Source organism: Humulus lupulus, chromosome 3, assembly GCF_963169125.1.
Source record: "Humulus lupulus chromosome 3, drHumLupu1.1, whole genome shotgun sequence".
Taxonomy (NCBI): Eukaryota; Viridiplantae; Streptophyta; class Magnoliopsida; order Rosales; family Cannabaceae; genus Humulus; species Humulus lupulus.
The window spans coordinates 185,809,336-185,835,610 of record NC_084795.1 but is presented as its reverse complement, the minus strand read 5'-3'; the positions used below and the strand labels follow the sequence as shown (position 1 = coordinate 185,835,610).

General features: G+C 40.8%; 1 non-coding gene across 1 annotated transcript; it reads right to left on the bottom strand.

Annotated features, from left to right (window-relative positions):
• Positions 1-1,455: 1,455 nt before the first annotated feature.
• Positions 1,456-1,562, bottom strand: LOC133828141 (small nucleolar RNA R71). Its single transcript, XR_009890779.1, has one exon. It is a non-coding gene; the product is annotated as a small nucleolar RNA R71 (small nucleolar RNA).
• Positions 1,563-26,275: the final 24,713 nt, after the last annotated feature.

Below are 26,275 nucleotides of genomic sequence, written 5' to 3'. Positions count from 1 at the left end.
ATTGAAGATATGAGAGTTTGATTTCCTGATCTCTTCTTTATTTCTTTATTCTTGAGTTTATGTTTAGATTCAATTTGATTGATTCCATTATGTTTGTTTTGAACTAATCTTGTTATTAGGGTGTTAGTGGATTCTTCTTGAAGCTTTTGATTTCTTAATGCAATTTTTCTGAATTTCTTTCTCCTACTGTGGATTATTTATCTTATGCTTAATGCTTGTGAATGTTTGATCACCATTTACATGTTTATATGATTTTCACCTATGCTCTGAAAAGAGAAGGCTAATTATGCTATAGGTAGATAATCACAATTTTATATTAGACGAAAGTACTTCTATGAATTGTGTAGTTTAGGGATTATGTGTTTAAAGCCTGCAATATATTGATTTACCACAGAGATGTAGGAAATAATATATTGTAGAGAATTATAGATCTTAGCAAGACTATAATATATAATTGTAATCTGCTATCACAATAGAATTAAGGACTATTGAGAATTGGTTAGAAATCATAAGTGGATGGTTGATGAAACTAAAGCCCTAACTTTTACATCCATTGAATTAAATCAAATTTTTATCTCTGAATTTCTCTAGTGCTTAATAGTTTTCTTAATTTTTAGTAATAATTATTTTATTCATAATTTTGAAATTATTATTTAAATCAATTAGAATTAGAATTTAATTATTGGTAGTTAATATCAGTGTTCGTGGGATCGACACTTTACTTATCGTATATTACTTGATTGGACCACGTATACTTGCGTGCTAATTTTAAAGAGATGAATTTTTTGGCGCCGTTGCCGGGGACTGTTTTTATTAATATCAATAAAGTTAATTTTTGTTCTAATTTGATTTGTCTTTTATTTATTTTTAACATTTATTTGGATCAAGGTTCTTTTGTGTTTCAGGACTTGTTGGTATATGTGAAGCAATAGACAAAAGGAGATTATACCAATAGATCGGGAAATTGAAAGAACGTGCAGACAGAACCGGAAAAAAAAAAGGAAATTGGAATTTACCATGGCTGACAATTTGGGAAACGGTGCTAATAATGGTCAAGGGGCTGCAGAAATTCCAAGGGAGCAAGGACCAAGAACTTTGAGAGATTATGTACTTCCTACTGTTACAGGAGTGCATTCATGCATCAGACCTCCAACAATTGCTGCCAACAATTTTGAGATTAAGCCTGCAATCCTTTAGATGGTTCAGTCAACTATTCAGTTTGGAGGTATGCCAACGGAGGACCCCAATTTACACATAGCTAATTTTCTGGAGTTATGTGCAACGTTCAAGATGAATGGGGTGAGTGATGATGCTTTAAGACTGAGGTTATTCCTATTTTCACTGAGGGATAGGGCGAAGAGTTGGCTGATATCTTTACAGGCAAATTCTATCACTATGTGGGAGGAGTTAGCTCAGAAATTCCTTGCCAAATTCTTTCCTCCAACAAAGGTTGCAAAGTTAAGGGACGAGATTAATAACTTTTATCAGTTGGATGGAGAGTCACTGTATGATGCTTAGGAGCGCTTTAAGGAGTTGTTAAGGAAGTGCCCACACCATGGAATAGAAAAGTGGATGTTGGTGCATAATTTTTATAATGGGTTGAATGGAACAACTAGAACAATTATAGATGCTGCAGTGGGAGGTGCCTTTATGAGTAAAAGTACTAATGAGGCATATGAGCTATTAGAGGAGATGGCAATGAATAATTACCAATGGCCAGCTGAAAGGGGACAACCAAAGAAGATGGATGGAATGATGGAATTGGATGCTATATCCATGCTTATAGCTCAAGTTGCAGCATTGACAAAGCAATTACAAACGACTACACTCCCATCTCAAGCTATGCAAGTTCAAAACCTTTGTGAAGTGTGGTACAAACCATCAACCAAACCAATGCCCTGCTATAGATATGAATAATATGCCCATGGAAGAAGTACAAGCTATAGGAAATTATCAAAGACAGCCTAATAATCCAAATTCCATGACCTATACCCCAGCTTGGAAGAACCATCCAAATTTTTCCTGGTCTAACAACCAAAACACTCTCCAACCTTATCTTCCACCTCAGCCACCATATCAACCTACCCAAAATAGGCCACCTTATCCACAAAAATATGCACACCAAAATCCTCCACCTGGCTATTATCAACCACAAAATAGACCACCTCACCAAATGCCAATGAAACCAGCGGAAACCCAACCTGATGTACTTAACCAATTCATGACTAAAACCAGAGCATCCATAAGAATTTTGGAGACTCAAATAGGGAAATTAGCTACTTTAATGACTAATATAGCTCAAAGAAATTTGCCTAGCACTATAGAAGTTAATCCTAAAGAACAGTGCCAAGCTATTACTTTGAGGAGTGGAACGAGATATGAAGGGCTAAAGAAGAATCAGTCAGAAGAAGAAGAAAATAGTTGAATGATGAAAAGGTCACTGAAGACCTTAAGAAACAAGAGGAGACCCCACCTGTGAATATTGAGCATCGTGTTAGAATTCCATATCCACTAAGACTTCGTAAGCCTAATTTGGATAAACATTTTGCAATGTTTTTAGAGGTGTTCAAGAAGCTACATATAAATATACCATTCGTAGAAGCATTAGAACAGATGCCCAGCTATGTAAAGTTTATGAAGGAGATTCTCTCTAATAAGAGAAAGATGGGCGATTACGAAATAATGGCGTTAATAGAAGAATGTAGTACGATTTTGCAAAGAAAGCTTCCTCAAAAGTTACGAGATCTGGGGAGTTTTACTATTCCATGCACGATTGGGGAGTTTGAATGTAAGCATGCACTTTGTGATTTGGGGGCGAGTATTAATTTAATGCCTTTGTCAGTATTCCGTAGGCTTGGTTTGGGGGAAGCGAGGCCAACCACAGTAACATTGCAGCTGGCTGATAGATCTATGAAGCATCCACATTGTATTATAGAAGATGTATTGGTAAAGGTGGATAAGTTTATATTTCCAGCTGATTTTATAGTTCTTGATATGGAGGAGGATGAGAATGTTCCTATTATTTTGGGGAGACCATTCTTACCAACTAGGCAAGCATTGATAGATGTGCAAAAAGGAGAGTTAAAGTTGAGAGTTCAAGGGGAAGAAGTAGTATTTAATGTGTTTAAGGCTATGACTTATCCTAAAGCAAGTGATAGTTGTTTCTCAGTTGATGTGGTCGAAGAAGTAGTAGGAAGAAAAAAATTAAGCGAGGATCCTCTTGAATTAAGTCTTACAGTTGATGATGTAGATGGTGAGGAAAATGAAGAAGCGATGAGTTATTTGAAGTGGATAAAATCAGCTGAGCCGTGGAAGCATAAGAAGTTTGAAGAATTGGGTGAAGGACCAGAAAGACCAGTACCATTGATTCTGAAGCCACCTGTTTTAGAATTGAAAGTTTTACTGGACCATCTCCGTTATGCTTATCTTGGGGAAAAAGAGACTCTTCCAGTTATAGTTTTATCATTTCCTTCAAAAGTAGAGGAGGAGAAGTTGTTGAGGGTGTTAAGAGCTCATAAAACTGCTATAGGGTGGACTCTGGCTGATATAAGAGGAATTAGCCCATCAACAATTATGCATAGAATTCTTATGGAAGATGAGGCGAGACCGACTATTGATTCTCAACGAAGACTTAATCCGACAATGAAAGAAGTGGTGAGGAAAGAGATTTTGAAATGGTTAGATGCTGGAGTGATTTACTCTATCTCTGATAGTGCTTGGGTGAGCCCAGTGCAAGTAGTACCTAAAAAGGGGGGGTATGACTATGGTGAAGAAAGAAAGTAATGAACTAATTCCAACTAGGAATGTGACGGGTTGGAGGATATGTATAGATTATCAAAAGTTGAATAAGGCAACTAGGAAAGATCATTTTCCTTTGCCTTTTATTGATCAAATGTTGGATAGGTTGGCGGGGCATAACTACTATTGTTTTCTAGACGGGTACTCAGGCTATCATCAGATTGTAATTGCACTGGAGGATTAAGAGAAGACGACATTTACATGTCCTTATGGGACTTTTGCTTTTAGAAGGATGCCATTCGGGTTATGTAATGCACCAGCCACGTTTCAACGGTGTATGATGGAAATATTTTCTGACATGGTTGAGAAGGGGATTGAAATTTTTATGGATGATTTTTCGGTTTATGGATCCTCTTTTGACACGTGTTTGACTAATTTGGAGCTGGTGTTGAGGAAGTGTGAAGAGTCACATTTGGTGCTTAATTGGGAAAAGTGTCACTTTATGGTAAATGAAGGAATTGTATTGGGGCACACGATTTCTAAGAAAGGCACTGAAGTGGATAGGGAAAAAATTTCAACGATAGAGAATTTGCCACCATCGGTTTCAGTAAAAGGAGTATAGAGTTTCTTAGGTCATGCGGGATTTTATAGGAGGTTTATCAAAGATTTTTCCAAAGTTTCGAAGCCACTGTCCACTTTGTTAATGAATGGGGTTATGTTTGATTTTGATGAGAAGTGTCAACAAGCTTTTAAGATACTTAAGGAGAAATTGATCTCGACACCTATAGTTGTTGCGCCTCAATGGGATTTGCCATTTGAACTGATGTGTGACGCCAGTGATTTTGTGATTGGGGCAGTGTTGGTACAAAGAGTTGACAAGGTATTTAGAATGATTTATTATGCAAGTCGTACCTGGAATGATGCTCAAATAAATTACGCAACTACAGAAAATGAGCTATTGGCCATAGTGTTTGCTTTTGATAAATTTAGGCCATACTTGATTGGAAATAAGGTGGTTGTTTACACAGATCATTCGGCGATAAATTATCTTATGACTAAGAAAGATTCCAAGCCTCGTCTTATTCGGTGGATTTTGTTATTACAAGAATTTGATGTGGAAATTAAGGATAAGAAAGGTACTGAGAATTTGGTGGCTGATCATTTATCTCGATTGGAGGTTGATGAAGATTCTCTTGATAAAGAAGTTTAGATTAATGATGCTTTTCCTGATGAGCAGTTTTTCGAAGTAAGTGTTTGCAAGGATGTTCCATGGTTTGCAGACTATGTTAATTATTTAGCAGCTAAAGTCATACCTCCTGAGATGACAAGGCAACAATTAAAGAAATTTTATTCGGAAGTGAAGCATTATTATTGGGAGGAGCCTATTCTGTATAAACATTTCCCGGATCAAGTTATTCGAAGATGTGTGCCCGAAGAGGAGATGTTGTCAAACTTAACTCACTGTCATAGTCTGCATTGCGGCGGTCATTTTGGTGGAACAAGAACAACATCGAAGGTTTTGCAAAGTTGGTTTTACTGGCCTACATTATTTAAAGATGCTAATGATTTTGTCAAAAGTTGTGATCATTGTCAACGGACTGGGAGTATATCAAGAAGAGATCAAATGTCGATGACTGGTATTTTGGAAGTTAAGCTATTTGACATATGGGGGATAAACTTTATGGGACCTTTCCCATCATCGTATAATAATTAATATATTTTGCTTGCGGTAGATTATGTTTCTAAATAGGTAGAAGCCACAACAACGCCTACTTGTGATGGGAAGGAAGTACTTAAATTCCTTCATAAAAATATCTTTACTCGATTCGACACCCCCATAGCAATTATTAGTGATCGGGGAAGTCATTTTTGCAACAAGTGGTTCATTGCTCTTTGTGCTCACTATGGTATTCATCATCGAAAGGCGTTATTCTATCACCCAATTGCTAATGGCCAAGATGAAGTGTCGAATAGGGAAATAAAAGGTATCTTGGAAAAGACAATAAATACTTCGAGGAAGGATTGGTCGAAGAAGATTGATGATTCACTGTGGGCGTATCGCACTGCATTCAAAACTCTGATTGGTATGTCACCCTATCGATTGGTGTTTGGAAAGACTTGTCATTAACTGGTGGAACTGGAGCATAGAGCTTATTGGGCTGTGAAAAAGTTAAATGTTGATCTCTTCATGGCGGGGCAGACTAGGCTTATGGAGTTAAATGAGCTTGAAGAATTTTGAAATGAAGGTTATGAGAATGCGAAGATCTATAAGGAGAAGTCGAAGGCTTTTCATGATAAGAAAATATTGAGGAAGGATTTTCAACCAGGGGATAAAGTCTTGCTATTTAATTCCAGACTTAAACTTTTTCCTGGTAAATTGAAGACGCGATGGTCAGGACCGTACATGGTAGTTGTATCACTTCCTTATGGAGCAGTGCAAGTTCATAGTGAAAAGACGAGAAATTTTAAGGTGAATGGTCAGAGATTGAAGCATTACTTGGAGGGTCCGGTGGAAAAATGCAAGTCCGTGGTCGGGTTGGAACCAATTTGATCTGAAGATAAAGCAGCGTCTGGCTAAATGACGTTAACGATAGCGCAGTTGAGAGGCATCTCATTATTTCTAATTTTCATTTGATTTAAATTTTAAAGTTTATGAACAATTTTAGTTTTTATTATTTTTTAGTTGTGGTTGGACATATTATTTTCTTTTAGTTTTTTATTTTTAAGTATTTTTGAATGTAATAGAACCGTGGAAATCCTGAAAACTATTGAAAAAAAAATGATGAAAATATTGAAGCCTGAAGAGAGGGCTGCGGCGGATGGAGCAAGGGCCGCGGCCCTTGAAAAAACCAGAGAGGGCGGCTCGGCATGTGGGAAAGGCCGCAACGCCTCATCTGGGTCTCAGAAAAAAAAAATTATACGGGCTGCAGCGCTTGAAGGAGTGCGCCGCGGCGCATGTGGAGTCCGAAGCTTTAAGAGGGTTTCCCCTCTTCCATTTTTGTCACTTCTCTTTTTTTTGAAAAATTCCAAAAATTTTCTCTCCATTTTCTCAATAGCTTTTCTCTCTTTTAACCCCGCAATTTTCTCTCCAATTCCCTATTACACCTTCAATCAATATATATATATTCCTCCAAACATTTCTTTTTCCTTCCCATTTCTTATTCTGTTATTGAAATCCCTAATTCCCAAAAAAATCTTCAAACCCTTATTTTTCAAATTCTATCCATTAGAGTTCAAATGGTGATTTCATGATTACTTGGTGCAATTGAAGGGTTCAAGAGAAGTATATCACAATCAAGTAAGTGTTTTTCCAAATATTTGAATTTCTTTTGGGTGATTTCAGTATATTGAAGACATTGTGAAGGGATTATTGTTTTGAGATTATTGTGGGAATTTTGAAGCATTGTAGTGAATTTTTTTTAGAATTCTTTGAAAAGCCATTGGGAAGTTTGGGGGAATATTGAAATACAGGGGAGGTGCTGTCAAAATTTTAGTGGAATATTATGGGGCCTAAAAGAAATCCTTCTAGGGCATCATCCTCTAGGAACACAAATAGGCCATCTTCCTCTAAGGATCCTGAACAACCACCAGAATATGATGCTACAAAATTTGTAAGTAAGGCAGCTTTTGATAGGTACAAAAGGATACGTAAGAGGAAGGTGATAAGTGAGCGAGGTTTTGAGGATATTGAACACCCTGTGAAATTTCTACTTATGAATATATTCGTGGATAAATTCAACGAAGGGGTTGGGCTATGTTTGCTGCGGAAGATGTAAGTCATGCAAATTTTTCGGTGGTTTTAAAATTTTATGCCAATTATGTGGAGATGAGAAATACAGAAGTATTTGTGAGAGGTGTCCAAGTTCCTGTTGGTATAGATACTATTGCTGTGTTGTATAATATGCCCACGTATGAATAAGAGGAGGATGAGTATCATCAATGGGCTCATGGGGATGATATTAATTGGGTAGAGGTGGCTGAAACTTTAAGTATACCAGGAGCTCGTTTTACTGTTGTTGGTGGTGTTCCAAAATATCTTTGGCGTTATCAATTGAATCATGTGGCTCGGGCTTAGGTGCATTTTGTGAGTGCACGGCTAATGCCAACTACTCACATGTCGGATATCAATAAGGAGAGGTTGTTATTGGTGTACGCCATTATGACTGGGATGACTATTGATGTAGGCCGCATTATTAGAAAAAGTGTGAAAGATATTAGTATGTTGACCAATATGGCAAGATTAGGACATGGCTCGTTAATCACTGATTTATGCCGTACATATGGAGTTGTTATGTTTGGAAGTGATGTAGTTCGGAAGCCTATGTCGGCAATTTCTAAAAATAGAGTGCTTAATAATGAACCACCGTCCTTAGAAGCACCACCACCTCGACCGCATGCCACTGATAAAAGACAACGAATAAATGATGTTGAAGATGAGGATAATGAAGCAGACTTAGAGGGTACTCTTCTTGAGGAGCCTACGCATGAGGTACCAGTTGTACAACCGTTTGTTCAACCTGCAGCTGGTACTTTTGATCCATATATGCAGATGATGCAGAATCAATTCCACTATTTGGTTCAACAGAACAATTATCAGATTGCTCAAAATCAGCATATGCAGCAGTATTTGGCGCAGCAAAGTGAGTATCAAATTGCTCACGTGGACCAGCTCAATGCGTTGGTAAATCGGTGGCCTCTCCGAAACAATGAAGACGTAGCTCCATTTCCACTACCATCTCAATTTTTTCCGTATCAACTGCCGCCGCCTCCACCATTTTGAATGTTTATGGTAAGTCTCTTTTTCTTTACTTTACTTTTGTTTTATTTTATTTTTTTAAGAAAAAAAACAAACAAACATTGGGGACAATGTCTAGGTTAAGTTTGGGGGAAGAGATTTATTGCTGTTTGTCATGTCTGTGTTATCTTATTTTGTGTTGATTATGTCTAAGTTTTGTTTTGTTTAAGATTGTTTAGGGTGTCAGTTGAATCAAGTTGAAAATGATTAGCCAATGATAATATGATTGAATGATGAGTTGTGTAAATTGAATGGGAATAAAACTGTAAAACAATCCGTGTGCTTGGTTGAATATTTTGTTCTATTTTTCTTAAACACTTAAATAATTGAGAGCTTAATCATGATTTTGATAAATTTTATGTGATTGAATAAAATTTATGCTTGCTAAGTTTAAAATAGGAAGGGAAGATTGAGATTGGTTTATCCTAGAACTTGTTTGCTTGCTTTTTGAGTCGAATTCCTAGATCATGCATGCTTAGAAAAATGATTTAGGCAATTTTTTTGGACAGTTTGAGCCATTCGAGCCAACCTTGATGTATTAAATCCTTAGTTACCCATTTTAGAGCCTAAATTGAATTTTTTTATTGATTGACATTTTGCTTTAACATTATAACCTGAGAACCGAATTATTATTTTCCTTTCCCTTGAATGTACCATGAGTATAGGAACGATAATTTGGAGTAATTGTGGTTGATTTGTAATGGGAGGTTATGTATGACAAGTTGTGTCAACAATGAAGAAAATATATTTTGAGAGAAAGAAGAAAAAAAGAATAAGAAAAGAAAAAATATACAATGATGAGAAAACATTACACTCCAAATTGTATTATCAAAGAATAAGTTTGGGGGAGTGTAATGTTATACATGAAAGAAAAAAATATTTGATTATGCAATTTCTCTCGAAATGATAAGATATTGGGAACTTTGGGATTGGGCTTGTGATTTGTATTAAAGGTTGAATTGGTTGGTTAGTGTTCATGGTACATTTTGAGCTTAAATGACTTTCTCATCTACCTTTGCCTAAGCCATTCAATTATAAGCTTGAAAAGACCTATTGATTTCTGAGCATGTTTTGTCTACATTAGTGGAGATTATCAAGTGTAGCAAGCTTATGGGATATTATTTGGTTGTTGGATTGAAGTGGAAATTTAGTGAGCATAAATGAATTCAATTACATGTTATTTTTTAATCATGATTTTGAGAGCTGTTATTTTTGTTGTTTAATTGAATGGAATAAATGTTTCAACTGAAATTCTGGATTAAAAGTTGAGTTCCTTGAAGATTATATAAGTGAGTTGTTTGTCATAGCTTGAGCCTTAGTATTGTTGTTGGCTTGATTCATATGTGTGTGTTGTGTTTTTGTCATTAGTTGAGTTGTTTGTTTTGGTTTCCTCGAGGACGAGTAAAAGTCAGGTTTGGGGGAATTTAATGAGTCAATTTTTAGCATAGTTTTTAACATGTGTTTAGGGTAAGTTTGAGTCATTTTGGTGGAATGTTATGCGATATTATGCTTGTTTTGGTATGTTTGCAGGAATATGAATAAAGAAACCTGAAGTTGGGGAAATAAATGAAAAATCAGCACAATTTGGGAAATTTATGCTAAAAGTTGACAAGAAGAAAGTTGAGGATTCATTTGCAGAGAGAATTGTTCATTTTGGAGTTTTTGGAATAAGTTTTTGGGGTCAATATGAAGGGCTGCGGCACTTACATGAAGAGCTGCAGCGCAAGGAAAAAGTAGAGAGAGCCATTTTCTGGGATTTTCAAGGGTTGCGGCGCTTGCTGAAGTCAGAGAGCTTAGTGCGCAAACTGAGAGAGGCGCATCGTGGCGCTTAAATGCCAGGGCCGCGGTGCGTGTATTTGTTTTGTGGCTATCAGAAGGGCGAAATCGTCATTTACGTGGAAAAAATATTTTAGGGTTTCTATTTAAATACGTTTTTAAGAGTTAATTAGGGGGATTTGATTAATTTTTGATGTGGAGAAATTATTAGAGACTTGGGAGAACATTGAAGATCTGAGAGTTTGATTTCTTGATCTCTTCTTTATTTCTTTATTCTTGAGTTTCTGTTTAGATTCAATTTGATTGATTCCATTATGTTTGTTTTGAACTAATCTTGTTATTAGGGTGTTAGTGGATTCTTCTTGAAGCTTTTGATTTCTTAATGCAATTTTTCTGAATTTCTTTCTCCTGCCATGGATTATTTATCTTATGCTTAATGCTTGTGAATGTTTGATCACCATTTAAATGTTTATATGATTTTAACCTATGCTCTGAAAAGAGAAGGCTAATTATGCTATAGGTAGATAATCACAATTTTATATTAGACGAAAGTACTTCTATGAATTGTGTAGTTTAGGGATTATGTGTTTAAAGCCTGCAATATATTGATTTACCACAGAGATGTAGGAAATAATATATTGTAGAGAATTATAGATCCTAGCAAGACTATAATATATAATTGTAATCTGCTATCACAATAGAATTAAGAAATATTGAGAATTGGTTAGAAATCATAAGTGGATGGTTGATGAAACTAAAGCCCTAACTTTTACATCCATTGAATTAAATCAAATTTTTATCTCTGAATTTCTCTAGTGCTTAATAGTTTTCTTAATGTTGTAGTAATAATTATTTTATTCATAATTCTAAAATTATTATTTAAATCAATTAGAATTAGAAGTTAATTATTGGTAATTAATATCAGTCTTCGTGGGATCGACACTTTACTTATCGTATATTACTTGGTTGGACCACATATACTTGCGTGCTAATTTTGAAGAGATCAATGAAAAAAGAGAGGTCAAGAGGGGAAAGAAACCACAGTCCTAGTGGACGATGGGAGGACTCCACTCTCCACCCGTAATACCCCCTGGACAAAGCAACGCTAACGTCCTGGACGACCGAAGCAGCCCCAGAGGCCAGGGCAGAAGAACAACGCTGACCCTCGTAACGAAGTCGAAGTCACTTCAAAGAAAACACCCTCATACTTACAGGAAGAGCTCAACAAGAAAAGGGCGGATAAAAGGACTACACCTCCTATGGTGCCTCGGGAAAAGAAAGGAAAGGGAAATGCTAACCCGTTCATGTTGAGAGACTTTTTGAACAAGAGGAGACAAGACCTAGACACAGAAATGAGGAGCCTCCGGAGCAAGATAATCACCCCATCTGGGGGACAAGCCGTCGATGACGAGTTCGACCATGAATCACCCTTCACTAAGGAAATCCAACCCATCCGGCTCCCAGCCAACTTCAAGGAGCCTCATATGACCCAATATGAAGGAAATACAGATCCCAAGTACCATCTGGACGCATTTAACGACCTGATGAAATTAAGGGGAATTAGTAGCGAGGCCAGATGTCATTGCTTTGCTGTCACGTTGAAAGGACCTACATACAAATGGTTCAAAAGACTCCGACCAGGATCCATCAGGTCTTGGTAGCAATTTTCTGATGAATTTCTCCAGCAACATCACGCCGTGCGTGATTACACAATGCCAGGCACCAGCCTCGCTAACGTGAAGCAAGGAGAAAGCGATAGTCTAAAGAGCTATATCCACAAGTGCAATATGGAGGTAGCCAAAGTAGGGAGCATGACCCGAAGGGAGTTAAAAATGGCCATCACGGCCGGAGTACGCCTGGGAAGTAAGTTATGGGATAACATGCTTAAGAGAGAGGTTACAGATTTGGACAATTTGTACAAGCGGGCACATAAATATATTCATGTAGAGGATGGTCACGAGATCCTTAAGGCTGGAAAATACTGGTCCCCACCTGTAACGCCCTGGATAGCCAAGACCGTTACACTGTGTGTTTATAAATTGCCAGACTTGCTAATCAAGTCATTTAATTAAAATCGTGTTACTAAAACTGTAAAGGAACTAGGGTTTAAAATGGTTTGGTCTCAAAAGCCACATTTCCATTAATAAACATTATCCTTTACACGGGATCCCAAAAAGATACAAGTTTTAAGATCGTTTACAAAAGACACAAGGTTTATACACAATATCATGCCATACTAAGGCAAAACAGACAGTTAGGTAATCCCTGTCCTGATCCACTCCTCGACCATGGCGATCGAACAGCTGGCTGTGTACATTCCACCTCGGAGCTCTCCGTCTCAGGCTTGGTCCAGCTTGCCTTTGCCTTTACCTGCACCACGTAGCACCCGTGAGCCAAGGCCTAGCAAGAAAACACAACAACAGAGCATAAGCAATAAACAGACAAACCCATATCTCACATTGTATCACAAGTTCTCAAACATATAATCATTCAGCATGACCAAGTATTCAACATACTAAGCATATCAATTCATATCACATATCACTGCACAAATGATAACTAGGGCTAGCGCTCTCAGGCTGCTCCCTCCGTCATCCCACTGACTCCAGCCCGCTTAAGCCGAGCTTAGTGAATATTCTCGGCTACAAGTGGCCAAGCCGCGCCCTGTGCACAAATACTATGTACGACACTCTTAGGCCGCTTTACATGTCCCATGGCGTAATACCATCATTGACACGATACAATTCTCGGGAGCACTTAGTCCCATCACAAACATATAATCGGGTGCAGTTTTCTTACCTTTCAATTCACTAGCTTTGATCCCTCGACTCCTTGAGCACGATCCCCCTCGAGCCCTAGCGCTCACCTAAACACAATCATGGGCCAAAGTTATCATCAACCCTCAAGTCCAAAACCCAGCCCCGGGGCCAATCCCGAGCCCCCGGGAAGTCCTAGTTCCACCAAACAAGGTGGTTGAATCAAACCCCAAACCCTTGGTCAAAAACCCTTGCTAAACCTCTGCCCATTCCCCACACTTAGCTTAGAATCCTTGATGCTTAGTTTATCCCAGCTCTCCTCTGAGCTCTACTCCAGAAATCCTCAAGAAACAGGTGAAGGAAATATAAACCGACCTAGAGAACTCTCTCTGTTTTCCTTCCTTTCTTTTCCCTTCCTTTTCCTTCTTTTTCAGACTTCTACATTTCTCTACACTTCCCACTAACATAAAGCCTTGGTAATACTTAACTCCTGTAAGCAAAATGACCATTATGCCCTCCCTATTAAATCTAAACCCTTTAATCCACTTAAGGGCATTTTAGTCATTTTACCCAATTCCCGCTAACTCCTCGAGTGTCTCTAATATTTCCCGCTTAATTCCCGATACCTAATTAACCACCAATAATATTCCTCAATGTCAAAATAGACTCCAATATATTCGCTAAATTCCCATTTATACCCCTAAGCTCACCCCGAGCCGGGTATAAATCCCTGCCATGACTTTTCCGCTACTTTGCTCACTAGGATCGTCTCGAGTCACAGATCACAGATATATCCACATAATAATGTGGTCTCGACAATTATCACATATATCAAAGCAGTTATGCCCATAATGGCCAAAATTACGATTATGCCCTTCTAACCTAATCAGGGCCTACATGCATACTAATACACATAGTCATGCATCTCAAATACTCAAATAATCATATAACATGCTTTAACTCATAATCATTCATCTTAATAATTAAAATCACACATAATTCCCTTTCTGCCCTTCAGGCACACTAATCAAGGCCCCTAAGCCTTATTAGCGAATTTGGGTCGTTACAACTATCCCCTCCTAATGAGAATTTCGTCCTCGAAATTTACCTGAACAACTCGGGATACTGGTCCCGCATCGCTGTCTCAAGCTCCTAGGTCGCCTCCTCGACCTTACTATTCCTCCACAACACTTTAACCAGAGGAATCGTCTTATTCCGCAACACTTTATCTTTCCGATCCAAGATCTGAACCAGTTGCTCTTCATAAGCCAAATCTGCCTGTAACTCCAAATCTTCATTCCTCAACACATGAGTCACATCTGAGACATACTTCCGAAGCATGGAGACATGGAATACATCATGAACTCCAGACAATGATGGCGGCAAAGCTAACCTGTAAGCCACCTAACCAACCCTTTCCAGGATCTCGAATGGTCCAATGAATCTAGGGCTTAGCTTGCCCTTCTTTCCAAACCTCCTCACCCCTCGCAATGGTGAAACTCTGAGAAAGATGTGGTCCCCAACTTGGAACTCCACATCCTTACGCTTAGGATCAGCGTAGCTTTTCTGTCTACTCTGAGAAGCGAGCATCCTAGCCTGGATCTTCTCTATGGTCTCACTTGTCCTCTGAACCATATCTGGCCCCAAATATCTCCTCTCACCCATCTCATCCCAATGAATGGGCGATCTACACTTCCTCCCATATAACATCTCATAGGGAACTACTCCAATCGTTGAATAATAGCTATTGTTATATGAGAACTCAATCAACAGAAGGTACTTACTCCACGAACCCTCAAAATCAATCACACATGCTCTGAGCATATCCTCCAATACCTGGATCGTCCTCTCAGACTGTCCATCAGTCTGAGGATGAAAGGCTGTACTGAACTTCAACTGAGTCCCCAGAGCTTTCTGCAAACCACCCCAGAACTTGGAAGTGAAAATAGGATCCCGGTCTGACACGATAGACTTAGGAACCCCATGGAGACGTACTATAGCCTTCAATGTGGTATTAGGGAGACCTTCCCTGAGAGAATTGAAGGTGATAACTTATGTGTACCACTTAGCTATGAAATTTCCAACTCTTGGGGGAATAGCAAGCGTGAAAGGAGAGCAGAAGGAAGCGAGGGAATGTTATAACACATCCCTCTGCATAGCCCTAAAGCCATTAGTGCCTATGGCAATGGTTGTGCATGAAGGCACAAACCTACACGAGTTGGACCCGCGAGTCGCTGAGGAACCCAGACCTGAGCCAATAGAGGAGTTGGAGGAAGTCACGGTCATGAATGAGCCGTTGAGAAAGTTGAAGGTGGGAAGAAACCATCCCGGTATCGTGAAGGAGAAGCTGGTAGAATTTTTGAAAGCCAACCTCGATGTATTCGCCTGGAGTCACGAGGACATGGTAGGAATAAAAACGTCAATCATGTGTCATCACTTAAACATCAACCCAAAAGCAAGGCCTGTGAGGTAGAAGAGGTGAGCACTAGATCCAAAAAGATACGCGGCCTTAAAAAAGGAGGTTGACAAGTTGAAGACAAATGGGTTTATCTGAGAAGCATTCTACCCAATATGGGTATCAAACCCAATTTTATTCCCAAATCCCAATGGAAAGTGGAGGACATGTGTGGACTTTACTAACCTCAATAAAGCCTACCCTAAGGACAACTTCCCGCTTCCTAGGATAGAACAGTTAGTAGACGCCACGGCGGGGCACGAGCTACTTAGCTTGATGGATGCATATTCTGGGTATAACCAAACAACTATGAACCCAATCGATGAAGAGCACACTTCGTTTATAACAGGCAAGGGGCTTTATTGCTACAAAGTGATGCCTTTTGGTTTAAAAAACACAGGTGCTACTTATCAAAGGCTGGTGAACAGAACGTTTGCGAATCACATAAGGAGGAATATGGAAGTATACATGGATGATATGCTGGTAAAGACAAAGAAGGCAGAAGAGCTCACAAACGACCTCAGTGAGATGTTCGGCACCCTCCGAAAATTCAGAATGAAGCTAAACCCGCTCAAGTGCACCTTCGGAGTTTCATCGGGGAAGTTCCTAGGTTTTATGGTGAATTCCTGAGGTATCGAGGCCAACCCTGACAAAATCAAGGCATTGCTGGAAATGAGCCCACCACAAAGCAAGAAGGAGGTGCAGTGCTTAACAGGGAGAGTAGCAACCTTCAATAGGTTCATCTCCAGATCCACTGACAAATGCCTCCATTTCTTCAACATCCTAAAAGGGAGCAAGAATTTCACTTGGGATGATGATTATCAGGAAGCCTTCACTAAGGTAAAGGAACACCTTGGAAAACCACCCCTTTTGGCCAAGCCAGAAAAGGGGGGGAAATGTACTTGTATTTAGCTGTATCAAAGCATGCTATAAGTGCCTCCTTGGTCAAAGGAGAAAAAAAGCATCAGCAGCCTGTATACTATGTGAGCAAGCGTTTGGTAGACGCAGAGACCCGGTACCCAGAAATAGAAAAGTTGGCATATGCCTTGATAGTGGCTTCGCGAAAGCTGAGGCCTTATTTTCATGCTCATGCTATCGAGGTACTAACCAACACCCCTTTGCGTCAAGTCTTGCACAAACTGAAAACTTTGGGAAGGTTGCTAAAGTGGTTGATTGAATTAAGTCAATTTGACATCACTTACACCCCAAGAACCTCAATGAACAGGCAGGTACTCGCAGATTTCATAGTCGAGTTTGCAACACCCCATGAGGAGGGAGAAGTAGAAGAGAATGAACCGGTGGGTGAAAGAGAAAAGCAACATGAAGAATGGAGCCTTCATGTAGACGGGGCATCTAACAAAGGAGGAGCCAGCACTGGCATAGTGATGACAGGACCTAAGGGGCACAAGATGTATTGTGCCTTAAGATTCAGATTCGAAGCTTCCAACAATGAAGCAGAATACGAGGCACTGTTGGCTAGCCTGTGGCTAGCTATGGAGTTAAAGGTAACCATTTGCATGTCTTTAGTGACTCACAGTTGGTAGTGTTTCAGGTGAAGGGTGAATATCAAGCTAGATGTCCAAAAATGGCTGCATATCTCACCAAAGTGAAAGGGTATTTGGATCAGTTAAAAAAATACACCATAGAACAGATCCCAAGGAAGCAAAACGCGAATGCCTATGCTCTCGCGAAACTCACCTCTACTTGAGATGAAGACACACTTGAGTCCATCCATGTCGAATACCTCTCCAATCCAAGCATAGCAGAGGAAAAGATCCACATAGTCAACAACCTTGAGGAGTCATGGTTTGCACCCATCTTGAGGTACTTAAATGATGAGACCTTGCCTTTGGACAAAAAGGATGCCCGTAAGCTGACTTACAAAGCCGCCCAATACACCCTAGTAGATGGAGTCTTATATAAAAGAGGCTTCTCTACCTTACTCCTACGGTGCGTAGATATGGGAGAGACTTTAAAAGTTCTACAAGAGATACAGAAAGGGGAATGTGGAAATCATGCTGGGGGGCAGTACACGACAAAAAAGGCCATCCGCCATGGGTATTATTGGCCTACCATGGAGAAGGACGTGAGCGATTTCGCGAAAAGGTGTGACAAGTGCCAAAGGCATGCAAATTATCCTAGACAGTCACCAAATGAGTTGGTGAGCATGACCAGTCCGTGGCCCTTCGCTGTGTGGGGGATTGACTTAATTGGAGCGTTTCTAGCAGGAAGAGGAGGAGCAAAATACGCAGTTGTAGCAGTCAATTAATGTACTAAATAGGTGGAAGCAGAGCCTCTAGTCAACATAACGGCTAAGAAAATCACCACCTTCGTCAACAAATTTATCGTCTGCAGGTTTGGAGTACCCTACAAGATAATCTCCGACAATGGGACGTAATTTGAAGGAGGAATATTCAAGGAATATTGCAGGGAAAAGGGAATGAAGAGGAGTTTCTCTGCTGTAGTACACCCACAAGCCAATGGAAAAGTGGAGGCCATCAACAAGATCCTAAAAAGGAACCTGAAAACAAAGTTGGAAAAGTTGAAAGGAGCCTGGATCAATGAACTTCCCAATGTGCTTTGGGCCTACAGGACCACACCTCGTTCCACCATTGGAGAGACGCCTTTCTCCTTAGCCTATGGCTGCGAGGCTCTCCTTCCAATAGAAATGAAGATTAACTTCATCCGCATACAAGCATATGATGACCAGGCTAATATCACAGCATTATCCGGGAATTTGGACCTGTTGGAAGCAAGGTGAGAAAGGGCACAACTGAGACTGGCAACATATCAGCAGCGAGCCGTAAGATACTATAATTCAAGGGTGCGAGAGAGGGCGTTCAGAGTTGGAGACCTCGCGATACGAAAAGTCCTGCCCAACACTCGAGACCCGGGCGTGGGTGTGTTAGGGGTAAACTGGGAAGGGCCCTACCAAGTGGCCCAGGTTATGCCCCCTAACACCTACAAGCTTGCATGCTTGGATGATACCATGGTACCTAGAGCATGGAACACAGAACATCTAAAGAAATATTATCAGTAAGACCTCCATGTTGGGGCACGAATGTTATTGTTCTATCTAACGTGCAAGTTAAATGTAATAGCTATGAGTTTAACTTGGACTCCATAATATGTAGTAAGAACAAAGTCACATTAAGTTATCATGTACTTCACCTGTTTCCAATGATTATGTAGTAAAAGTTCTTGTTTAAGCAAAATGATTACCAAAATACGTGAATGGAATGATCAAAGTGCCTGCCGAGATAAATCGCGCCAACCACTTGGGGGCAGAATGTATAGCAAAGAAGAGGATCCTAAAAAGACCCCTTGTATCCTAAAAAAGACCCCTTATAAATAAAGAAGAAGACCTGGCAAGACATTTCTTGAGCTCACAAGGATTAGCTACCCTTATGAACGGGAAGTCAAAAGGTCCTACAAAAAAAAAAGAGAAAAAAGGGCCTCCTAGTAAAGGCAGATACTTCCACTAGAGGAAATTCCTTAGGAAGAACGCCCACCAATAAGCGTAGAGCGGCTACCAAGCCATCTAGCCAAAAAGGGTCCTAAAAGTGACCCTTGCAAAAATAGTACTATGAATAATGACGAGAAGAACGCAAGGAATAATAACCGCGTGGAAAAATATATAAAAGGATAACTAGAACCCAAAGGGTCAACATATCCTTATAGATACAATCACGAGGCACCAAAGAGAGACCTATCGAACCCCTTTGTATGGGCTCCAAAGGACCTCAAGCCTGATAAATAAAAAAGTATATATAAAAAAGAGAACCTATCGAAGCTCATTTTGCGGGCTCAAAAGGACCTCAGACATAAATGAACAAAAGCGAATAATCACCTATATATACAGAAAAAAGGAGTTGCGATAATGTCACATGACTAATAAAAGTTTCAACAAAAAAAAAAGAAATTTTTTGAATGATAAACTCAAATGAGCATACAACCAAATTGAATTAATTGATAAGATCACAGAAGCAGAATCTCAGGGCCTCCTGCCACGGACATTCAACTCAGCCACCCTGGCAACGACCTGCTCACCAAAGGAGGAGAAATCGAAGTTAGGATTTTACCTCCACATTCCATAGAGGGCGCACTCTATGGATTTGTACTCGATTTCAACCAAATTCGCATCTAGGAGAATGACCCTCTCCTTCAACTTTGCGACCTTAGCTCTGCTCCACCAAGATCGGCCCCTAGGCGAGCAACCTTCTCCTGCAGCATCACGACCTTGGCATTCACCCTCTTCTTCTTTTTTTATGATGCAGAGGACTTAGCTAGGGAATTCTCAAGCTTAAGCTTAGTGTTAGTAAGTTCCCTCTCGAGCCCCTGAACATTGACTGTTAGACGGTCCCTTTCGACATTCGACGAGGAGAGGTCCTGCGCCGAGTGGACAAAGGGTTGGGCCACTGTATAAGTCTGCACAAGAAAAATAATAATCATGATGATAAGCAAAAAAAAGGGGGTAATGCCAATATAAGATGCATGAACTCACCCAAGTGGCAGAGCGCACAAGAGTCTCCCCAAGCTCTGACATGCAAAAATTCCCAAGATTTCTCCAATCAGTCTCAAGAAGACCCTCGGCAACCTGGGTATACCGTTGCCCATAAGAGGTCACCATACGACCCACCCAAGGTGCCCCCTCCAAGTCAGGGGTGCCTAGATGGGTAGGAATGGATGACCCGCTCACCGAAGGAGGAGGGGGTGCAAAAATATCGGGAAAATGACCCCCTGACGAACCAGGATTGAGGGAAGCATGAGGGAGAGCATCAGAGTCCTCAGAAAAGGGACAAACGAAGCCCCTTGGCATGCCTTATTGACCGTGGGAGTGAGAGGCCATGTCATGGTCCACAGGGGCCAAAGGAGGGCACCCCCTACGAGTCAGAGATGATCGGCGAGGTCGCCTGTGTTCTGGGGAAACCTCCTCGGGCACCCACTCCGCATCACCTCCACCAGAGTGATGCTCAACTAGAGGCACCTTCTTCCTTCACTCAGAAATGTGCCACAACGCATCAGGATCTGAAACTGCGGACAAGTTGTAGCGATTCAGGTTTGCCACAGTGAAGAGGCGAGCGGCCATTTTTAGGGTGGGGTCGGCATCGAGGATTTTTTCCACTGGCAATGCCTTCGACTGGGGAATGTCAGGGTCACCGAACTCCTCTGCACAATCAACACAATTGCAAAAATAAGCATAAGTTTTAGAATGACCAATTCAAAGTAAAAGGACGACAAGCTTGAAGCACTTACTTGGGGACGAGCGAAATTTTTCATGTACACAGAGGGGACCTTTTACGAAGAAAAAGTCCTATTTCCAGGATCCCGGGTTTGAAACAGAACCCTCTATGAGGGAAACCTGCAAGTTGGCCTTCTGTAAGAAATAAAAGCCTTTAGATTTGGGGGTTGGCATGAGGTTGTACATAAAGTGCACCTCTTGAGTCGTAGGAGCGCGCTAGTTGAGCTTAATGAATGCCATGTATAAGAAACTTAATGTTAGCCAGCTGTTTGGCGCCAGTTGGAGTGGAGCAAGGTCAAAATGGTTAAATATCGCGACCAAAAATGGGTGCAGAGGAATGGTCCCATCCCCTTTCAGGATATGCTCGCTCATGGCCAAGCACCCCTGAGGGGGATTATCGGCCCGGTAGCTGTTGGAAGGAACAAACAATTGGTATTCCTTGCCAATGCGGTATTTCATAGATAGCTCCAATAGCCGGTTCTCTGACACGTTGGACACAATGGAGGACTCTAGTAAAGGACCTGAATCTTGTCCCTCAGGAGCCACATGTAGCCGTACTCTCTTTTCCATATATGCAAAACCAAAAGAAAAAGGTGAGGTAGAAACATGGCACTGTACCCTCCATTTTTTCTACCTAGCAGGGTCTTCCACCGAGGCCCTGAGTGTGAGAGCTCTAAGTAAGGGTGGATTGAAAACAAGGGTTGAGGGGAACCTGAGATGACCCCATGACAATCATAAGGGGAAAACGGGGCAGGAGGTTCAGGCGAGAGATTTCCCTTAATGAACTCCAACTCCATCTGCAGATCTAAAAGGGTCACCCTAAGGTTCGCTATATGGTCGCTAAGGTCAAGGGGGAAAGAAACTCTGCCGCTCCTCAAAACTAAATCTATTTCCCTCTCCACCACCCAAATTTTATGTCTAAGTTCAGCCATATGCTCAAGATGGCGTATACGGGCCTGCCTCAAAATGTCACAGTCTTGGTAAGGGTTGTCTTAGGGGGACTCCGATTCTGAAGATAAGTCTACAAACTCGACCCCCGGAGGAGCACCAGATGATCCCTCACATGCCATAGGACCTCGTCTCATAGATAATTAGGGTGCACGTGTAAATGAGAGGATTGCAACAAAACACAAAGGAATGGGCTCAAAACCTCTAGACATAAGCGCTCTAAATAACCAACTACAGGGTATAAACGAGGGCATGTAAATGGGTTAACTCACAACGAGCTCTGGCCAAAGCAACCCATCCCGAGTGGTGCTAATTTATACCCAGTGAACATAAGAGGGAAAGAAAGAATACCTCAAGTAAGTAAAATCGAGCGCTGTCGTGGTCGAAAGGAGGCTGAGGGTCAAAAGCACCATCATGGTCGAAGAGAAGCAAAGGGTCGAAAGTATGTGCCTGCAAAAACAAAAGAAAAGGTTGTTTTAGTCCTCAAGTACCTGCATGGATATTGGCATACAAGAAATGAACTCAAATTATAAAAGAAAGATAAAAAAAGGGGGAGATAGCAAAAGTAAGGTAGTGGGGGACCTTACCCTTTGAAAGGAGCAAGGATCCCAAATCCACCAAGCTGAAGAGGTAAAGTGAAAATAATAGGCAAGGTATGAATGCCTATTTATAGGAACCACAGGCTCATCTTAGCCATCGAACCAAAGGTCTGATCAATGGTCAAGAAGGGAGCTAGGCACTTGCCTTGGGATCCGCGGAGCACAATGATGAGCTTACATTCACTCTAAAAGTCTCGCGGACATCCTGAATGCATTACACCTTGGAGTCTGCAAGAGAGCCTAATGACTCTCTCATAGACTGGGGGGCAAGTGTCGATGCTAAAACTGTGTGCTTGCAAAAGACCCCCACCTCGTATCTCTCAATATATAAACCCGGTATGGATGCAACCCAACCCATCCCTACCCTTTGCACCTTGCGAGGGTTGTGGCCTCGTATCAAGGGTAGTGCCTCGGGAGAGAAGGAGGCGCCTCGCGAGAGTAATGGCCTCGCACCTCAGAGGGCACCTCACGAGAGAGGTGTCTCATGCCCCAGGAAGTGTTGGATGGTTCCGGATGCAAAGCTATCCCCGCGACACCCTTGGCGCGCAACGTGGTTCTGGATACGAGGTTGTCCCTTGCGAGGCCTATACGTTGCAAGACGGGGCGTGCGTGATGGCTCTGTTACACCCTTCACACGCGGGGTGGTTCTGGATATGAGGTTGTCCCTCGTGAGGCCTGTTAGGTGCGAGACGGGGCATGCGTGATGGCCTTGCGACACCCTTGGCGCGCAGTGCAGTTTTGGATGCGAGGCTATCCCTCGCGAGGCACGTAAGGTGCGAGACGGGGCTTATGTAATGGTCTCGTGACACCCTTGGCACGCGGTGCGGTTCTGACTGCCAGGCTGTCCCTCACGAAGCCTGTAAGGTGCAGGACGGGGCGTCTAGCGCCCCAGGAGGTGCCTCGCGAGAGAGGCATCTGACGCCCAGGAGGTACCTCGCGAGGAAGATTTCTCGCGCCCTAAGAGGCGCCTCACGAGAGAGATATCTCGTGCCCCAAGAAGTGCCTCATAAATGAGGCGTCTAGCGCATAAGCATCTACAACTTGACCTCACGCCTAAAACATCCCATGAAGCTTCTCACACCTTGCACCCCATAACAAACTAGCAAGGCCATCATTTCTTGACCCTCTTTGAAATATGAGCCTCGATGACGAGGCCCTACCCTACTTTTTAGGGTAAGTGTCCCCAGCAAAGCATACCTCCTATATGTATCCTTTCCAGTCAATAATTAATCTGATACTTAGAAAGACATAAAGAGGCTAGATCAACATGCACATCTTCAGAAGGTAAAAACATCCACTAGGTGCAGGGTACACATATAGGTATGGAATGTACGTACCAATCAAGAGGTGTCTGGATACAAGGACAGCACCCACACCAAACAAGTAGTGGAGGTACGACCTAGTACCAAGGCAAGAGTACTTTTGTAGACCCCTGACACGTACTGAAGCTGACCACCACTCCTCCAACACCACAACCACCTGCACCACTACGCCTGGGGCCACTTCTCTGACACTTGTACTAAATAAGTAGTGTAGGTACCCCTACGGACCCTGACTATGAACCAGAGCGGACACCACGACCTTCTGCACCACTACTACCTGTGCCACCACTCTGACGATGTGCCCATGTACCATATGGTCCCCTGGGACCACAATGTATCATGAGCCATGAGAGCTTCACTATAAATTGATCTGGACCCCTCAAACAGGGGGGTTGGAAAATTCTTGTAAGATCAGATTAATCTAAGAGCAAAATATGAGTTTTCTCTCTACTTCCTACTTGCAATTTTCCTTCAAGTTTCAATAAGTCCATTTGCCTTCATTAGATATCGATTTAAGTTCTTGTGTTTTCCATCCATATTTGGTTGACGAGTTCTTACCGTCAACAAACATATATCATAGATCATAACATAAGACTATATCATAAACATATACTATAAAACATATGACTATAAAAACGTATATCATATAGGACTACAATATTAATGGCCATTAACTCATTACCGTGGCATGTGATAAAACCATCAAGGTCCTCGTCTACCAATCGAGGTAGCTTAGATCACAAGGTAGTATATGATAACCCATCTAGGTCCTCAGTCTACTAATCGAGGTAGGTAAATCATAACTCTAAACAACGATGATGATAAAAACCTTGGGGTTTGCTATTTAAGCAACTATAAGCCCCAAGTGACTACAAAACATATTCATATACATATATTCATAAACACATAGTATAACATATAAACATATCATAACACATCATATAAACACATATAATCTAACCTATTTTCCTTACCAAAATTGGGATATATGGGAACAAGAACGGGATTTGGAACACTCCTAAAACCAACAGTAAGAGTTGTGAGTTTCTAAAGAAAAAGAGATGAAAAGAGAACTAAACCATCAAAGAAGAAACTTACTGAAAAGAATCTTAAGTTTCAAGAAACTTAAACGCCTAACTAAGAATCATAAACAAAAGTTAGGATCTGAAAGAAAATAAAAGAAAACAAAAGAACCATGATGAACTGAACTTAAGGATAAGAATACCTTGAATGATCTTATGACTTGATCTATACCTCGATACCGAAATAGCTCTATATCTTACTTCCCAAGTGTTTAGAAAAGCTTAGATTGGAAAAGCTTTCATCCCAAAAGCCCAAGTGTTTCTCTCTATAGAAATCTTCGCAGCTTGGAGGCTCTGAATAATGTTTGAAGAATGAAGGAAATGGTTGAGTACTAGGTCCTATTTATAGAGTCCAAGGAGTGAAACTAACCCCTTTTAGAATGAATAAATAAATGAATATAAAATGAAAAATATTTGAATTTTTGTTCAGCAGATGCCCAGAACTCGATCAAAATCGTTCAAGGGCAGGTCCAAGTGGTTAAGGCTATTTTCAAATTTAAAATCCTCAAGTATTCAAAAAATTCACTCCCAGGGGAGATATATCACCTAGACCTATTTCCCGAGCCCCATTCGTTCGTTCGTGCGAAGTCGACGTGTTTTCCGTATCTCCCGTAGGCGATATATCGACCCCTATAGATGCGATATATTGGCATACATTGGTATATCAATCACGTATTTGTACTTTTTCAGCATATTTTGAATTGATTTAATAACTTTGACTGAGTCAAAACGTGATCCTAACCCCTGCTGGAAGGTTCTAGAGCTTCTAGATCTTTCTTTTATTTAAACTATTCATCAAATATACTTAAATCCTTAATAAACATGATTATGACAAGTGTCACATTCTTAATAATTCTATCTAAACCTTAGGTTATAATAAATAATATTTCTAGGACCAGCAATATTAACCAAACCTTATGTTATAATTAATATTTCTAAACTATAGGTTAAGCTTATAAAATCCATAACTGTTGCTATGAGTTTCCAACTAAGTCTCAGATTGAACCAAAATCCATGGAAACTAACATATTACAAACTACTAATGACTAATACTACTACTATCTAGCTAAGTAAAAATTCTGGGACACTACAAAATCCTTCAACTCTGTCGGAGCCATCATCTATGGTACTTTGGATACTACATCTATCCTTGGTGCCACCTCTATAACAAACTCAATCTCTCGCTGTGGCGATAATCCCGGTAGGTCCTCTAGGAATACATCCTAAAACTCACAAACTAATCTGGTTTCAGTCGGCCCAACTCGCACATCCTTTGTGTTATCCACTACACTTGCTAGGAATCCTATGCAACCTCCCTACAATAGGTTTCTAGCCTTCAATGTTGAGATCATCGGAATACAAGTTGCGTTCACATCGCCCACAAATACAAACGGGTCCTCTCCCTCGAGCACAAAGGTCACCATTCTCCTTTTACAATCTATGTTTTCCTGATACTTGGCTAACCAATCCATGCCAAGAATCATATCGAAATCCTCCATAGCTATCTCGATCACATTTACTGACAACTCTTTACCACCTACCTCTACTGGCAAGGATCTAAT